This window comes from Zea mays, chromosome 2 (assembly GCF_902167145.1).
Source record: "Zea mays cultivar B73 chromosome 2, Zm-B73-REFERENCE-NAM-5.0, whole genome shotgun sequence".
Lineage (NCBI taxonomy): Eukaryota > Viridiplantae > Streptophyta > Magnoliopsida > Poales > Poaceae > Zea > Zea mays.
Genome location: NC_050097.1, coordinates 217,190,487 through 217,196,418, shown reverse-complemented (window position 1 = coordinate 217,196,418; position 5,932 = coordinate 217,190,487). Strand labels below are relative to the sequence as shown.

Below are 5,932 nucleotides of genomic sequence, written 5' to 3'. Positions count from 1 at the left end.
GAATGGGGAATCGGGGTTCGGGGAGGGAGGAGAGGAATGGGGAATCGGGATTCAGGGAATCGGCGGGTCGGTCGATCTGGGATCGGGGAGGTGACCGGATAGAGAGGAAGACGGCTGGAGAGAAATTTGGGTCCACACGTCAGTCGACGGCAAGTGACGGAAACGGCGTGGGAGGGCATGAATGAGGAAAGGAGATAGGTATGGGTATGGTTGAGGTCATCCAAAAACTAAGGGTAGCAATGAGGTCTGTGCCAAAACTAATGATACATATGTAAAAACCCTTTAACATTTCTGTTTTTTTACGACCTGGATTATGACTTGGCCATGGTGTCGTTGCAAAATCTCAAGTATGAATGTTACGAGTAGTAGTGCTGGTGAATGTCAATTAGCCCATGCAAAGTAAGTCCGAAGCCTTGAGGCGACTGGCTAGTGGCAAGTATGCACACTCAACCTGGTAGTCGAGAAAGAGGCCAGTATTATTTGATTCATAAATACCATGAAAGGGAACTGTTCGCTACAAAATATAACTGGGATCAGTCGCTGGAAGGATTCTGATTCTCAAAGTATTTTTTTTATCACGCGATTACATTATTCAGTATCAAGTAGGTGATTATTCCAGCATGATTTCTGCCAAAGGAAGCACTTCTTTTGTCTTCTGAATTCATGATGAGGAATATGTTTATCAGTATTAGAGTGTACTGCTTGCTGCTTCAATGGAATTGCATATGTGCATCATGCCGATTTTCAGTTGGTCTGTGATAACCTAAACAAATTTCTATAGAAACAGCTGCTGCTGCCATGCTGTAGACGAGTCATATGGAGAACTACTATTATTTATCTCAATATTTTTTTCCAGAAATTCCACAAGAAGCTCTTCGCGTGGCGTCTCTGGTACATGCATGTGTCATATATTAAGAGACTGTCCGTGTCCCACTACATGTGGTGTGCAATGCGATCGTAATATCTAAACATTAATTTGATCTTTGGCCCATATCTCAGAATAGTTTCAAATTTAGTTCCTTTAATTTATTAGTAAGTAGACAACACGGCTATGATATAAAATGGATGTGATTATAACAAAATTTGACCTTATGTGCTACAAGTTAGATTCTTGGAGAATAAATTGGCATGGGTACATATTCTGTGATTATCTGTACTCTCTAATGCTGGAGAGAAAATATGTATGTCAAAAAACAATAAGCACATTTTAGCTGTTGCACACGAGTGATATGTGCTGGTGATAAGATCCAAACTTGATAGAGATTGTGGCTTGGGTCATGGCAAAATTTGATGCATTTTTCTTCAGCTGAAACTACAGGTCACCAAAGCCGGTTATAATTTTTATTTTAAAAAAATATTACGATATTGTTTAAAGTAGAACCATTTTTACATGTTGTGAATTATAGAAAACTGTGCTAATTACAGCTACGAGTTTGAATTGAGAATATCAATGGATTCCTACAAAAAATGTATATCACTATACTTTTGCTAATTTACTAAAGATGTTACAAACTTTACTGCTAAATCCCGACAAGGAAGGTTATATTAGATCAATCTACCTGATTATAGTTTTAAAGTGATAGAAAATTTTGTTTGGACGAGCAATTGAGTAGCTCATTTTAGAGTTATTTTTACATCATTATGTAGTCTTTTTTGTTTTACTATTCTAAAACACCTTTCTGAGATCATGTATGAACAATCTATGAAGCACCATCCGTTCATTGAGTAATAACCCACTTATGTGTGCATGTGATGATACATGTTCCACAACCATGCTTGCATATAGTAATGCATGTGATTCAAGGTTAACTGGCCAATGTCTTCTGCAATTCTGCATTCGGGAAAATATACTTGTATATATCTTGCATTTCTTAAATAGGGAGAAATTAAACCTTGATGTTTTGAATGTTGTGCATCATGTTTTTTTTTCCGTTTTGAAGACTAATATACTTCACCTAGTAGTATAAACAGTACAAGAAAATTATATCTGGCGATTTGTCTTAGTTAAGACCACAAGATTTTTTTGCTGGAACATGACATTGCTATACGATACTTCTTTTGCAGCATGGAAGGCATTCTTGAGCGTTACCAGCGTTACTCATTTGAAGAAAGAGCAGTACTTGATCCAACTATTGTAGACCAGGTATAATTGTGGAATATCTACTATAACTATCAGAGAACTATTGTTACAACAAAATGACTAAATGAGCACTGATATGTGGTCTATTTTGTATCAGGCAAACTGGGGTGATGAATATGTCCGGTTAAAATCCAAACTGGATGCACTTCAGAGGAGTCAAAGGTACCACCGACTTGCTCAAGAGGACTCTTATTCTGGTTATGATAATATTTACTGATAACTTTTTTTATTTTATTACCTGCCTGGTCCCAATTGAAGGCAACTGTTAGGGGAACAATTGGATTCACTGACCATAAAAGAACTTCAGCAACTGGAGCAACAATTGGACAGTTCTTTGAAGCATATTAGATCAAGAAAGGTGAATTAGTTGGGGTCAAATTTGTTGTTCGGTGCACAACTATTTTGGTTATTTACTAACGTCTTAGTCTATTATTATATTATAGCTTTATTTATTTATTTTTGCACAGAATCAGCTCATGTTCAATTTAATTTCCGAGCTTTAGAAAAAGGTCAGCTACAATATAGGTTCCCTTGTACGTCGCATTCTGCATATGTTACATGAGTCACTACTTTTTTTAAGCTTAAATTACTGTAGTGAGGGCCTACAATATTTTTTATTGCTTAGTCAAAATAAAAATAGAAAAGCAATTACAGCAAAGTAAACGAAAATTACAATACATAGCACTGAATCCAGGTCCTAATTTTATCACCTATCTCTGGTTTGACTCGGTGACACAGTAGACTTATTTCTGTTTTGAACATTTCCCGACAATCATCCACCATGGGCGGGATCTCATTGAACACCCAATTATTTCTGCTTTTCCAAATGCACCAGGTTAGAAGGATGATAGTTTCTAGTCTCCATGGGACCTGCCATCGTCTTCTAATCCTCAAAATGGTGTTGAATAGATCAGTTGTTCTTGGCGGGGAGATTCCTATTAAGAGCCAACATCTCCTAGCAAAGCTGCATCTGAAAAAAAGATGAAGGGCTGTCTCTTCGACTTGTAAGATACAGTTGTCGCAGGTGTATGGATTCAGTGGCATAGCTCGCTTAATTATTGTTGCGAAGACACCCAGAATTTGGGGAATGAGAGCAAAAATGTTTCAGTCTCATTATGGCATAATTATACACATGTTTCATTGAGATTAATGTATTTTCACTGTAGTTTGACAACCGCAATCTGCTGCCACTATTCATCATGCAACAACAACAAAGCCTTTTAGTCGGTGGCGAAAGCAGGACAAAAATTTAAGTGTGACCAAACAAAATCGCAAAGCAACTAGACAAAACCGTAAAACTGATGTAATATTGTATATAGAAACTAGTGATCGTACAATAAAACTTAGAATTTGAATGCATGCCATTCTCGCTTTTTTTGAACATTTTAATTATACTTTGTCTTTTTAAAATTGGATCTACAAGTATTTCATCTAGATTAGATGCTCTTCGAATATTTAATTGTTTTAAAATTCTTGTTTGCGCAATGGTCGGCCGAGCAGAGCGACACCCTGAGCAGGGCAAGGCTGTTTTAGACTCTCTCTAACAGATGCGCTATAACTTATAAAAAAATAAAAATAAATTATGCCTCTAATATAAGTATTTATGCATAGAGGACGAGAGTTAGAGGACGCTGCAGGAGAGGGATGAGATGTAGAAGAATAAATCTTTTAAAGGATGGATATAGAGAATGAATATAAATAACGTTGTTGGAGATAGTATTAACAGACTGTGGAGTTGGAGTGTGGGCTAGATCAGTGGAAGTGGCATTTACTGTAGTTTTGGATCCATATACTTGCTATTTATTTTTTCAATTTTACAGTATATTCAACATATATATAAGGAGACAAAAAACAGTTTTCGCCACCGTCAAAAAACAATGCTTTAATGAACAGTTTTCGAAAAACAATGCTTTAATGAACGCACACCGTCGGGAGCAGCAAAACGGAGCATCAACAAGCTCCTCATCACGGCACCGTATCTTGTGCGCAAGGAGCGCTGCTGCTCCCATGAACAAAATCAATCTAGACCACACCCTCCACATTCAATGGTGCTGTGTCAGGGTTTTTTTTGGGTAAAATGTACAGAGCCAGAGTGAGAGGCATGGAGGGGCTTCTTTGCAAAATAGATGTAGCACCGTTGGATGTGGAGGGTGTGGTCTGGATTGATTTTGCTCATGGGAGCAGCAGCGCTCCTTGCGCACAAGATACGGTGCCCCTCATCACTGTCACGACCAACGGTTACAGATTCGACGCCTACTCTAAATATTGGGTACCACGTTACCACTGAATTCATTAGTGCACACAACTAATCTGAAATATTGCATTTCATTTTTAGCAACAAATATTGATGATGAGTAGTAGTTTAGCTGATGATTAACTATAGCAAGATTTGTTAATAAGTGAAGAATTTATGAAGGATATTGGTTAAAGGTAGCCTTGCTTAATGCTACGCATACCTGGAAACCGCATAAGGTTTCGCCTTCCTAGCTAAATCTGACAAAGGCATTTCGCTTGGGCACTGCACTTTACAATAGTCGTCCAGCATAATATAATTACCTAATTTACTCATCGTCACCATTGTAGTCCACGCCAACCTAGAGGTGCAGGAGAATGTGAGCCTGGACCGTCTCCTGCTCCTCCTGCACAAGCAAACAGCGGCAACCTGCCACCATGGATGCTCCGCACTGTTAAGTAACAGGTGAGCTCTTCGCAATGAAGTTTTGCGGCTGAACTCGACAGCTACACACCTGCTAGGCTGCCACCGACACGCTTCGGTGACCCAGGCATCAAAGGATGCATGATCCCTCTCGATCCTGTGACCAAATACCGGCGTCGAATGCTTTGCATGGTGATTGAAGTCTGGAGCTTCTCAGCACCCGTAGAGCCACCTTTTTTTTTTCTCCGATCGGACGAGCTAGGTGTAGGTGTTTCCTCTGTCCTGTGTATGTTTTAACGGAGAAGTATGTTGTACCCGTGGTAATGTTTTTTTTTGTTATTGTAAAAAAACAGAAGGCTCCTTTCTCCGAAATGTTATAAAGAGTCTCAAAAGTGTCAAACAAGCTTGACTTTAGCTCTAAACTGTTCGTTTCCAGAATTCAGTGCCTTGACCATTTGAACTGCGTGACTAGATTATAGTCATGCTTAGTGCTGGGAATTGGGCCGGGCCGGGCCAACCCGGCCCAAGCCCATCGTGCTTCGTGCCAAACCGGTTCGGACCAGAAAAGCCCAAACATTTTTTGGGCCGTGCCGTGCCAGCCCGAAGTGTAAAAACAGTGGCCCAGCCCGGCCCTAAACCACGTCGTGCCTTCGTTAGGCCGTGCCGGCCTAAACTCGGCCCGTATATTTGACCACATAAAATCAAAATATTATAATCATATAAAATTCATAACTTACTAAATTAAAGATATTAAACAATTATAACATCATTTAACCACATAAACTCCAAATATAACAACAATATACAGTCGATATCTTATTAAATTAAAGAAATTAAATAGATTGGGCTCAATTGGGCCGTGCCGGCCCAAGCCCGGCCCATCTATGCGTGCCGTGCTGGGGCCCGACGAGTCGAAATTTAAGGCCCGGTCCAGGCCCGACTTCGGGCCGTGCTAGCCCGGCCCATATTATTTCGTGTCGGGCCGTGCTTTGGACTCTTATTTTCGGGTCATGCTCGTGCTGGCCCGAAAAGCCCTGCCTAGATTACCAGCACTAGTCATGCTCATGCGTATTGTAAAGTGCAAAGAAACGGTCTTGGAAAGGACACACAAAATGATCGGATTGTCTGCACTCGGA

General features: G+C 39.9%; 1 pseudogene; it reads left to right on the top strand.

Moving 5' to 3' along the window:
- The first annotated feature begins 239 nt into the window (after positions 1–239).
- LOC103647829 (MADS-box transcription factor 18-like) lies at positions 240–4,835 on the top strand (annotated as a pseudogene).
- The last annotated feature ends 1,097 nt before the right edge of the window (positions 4,836–5,932 follow it).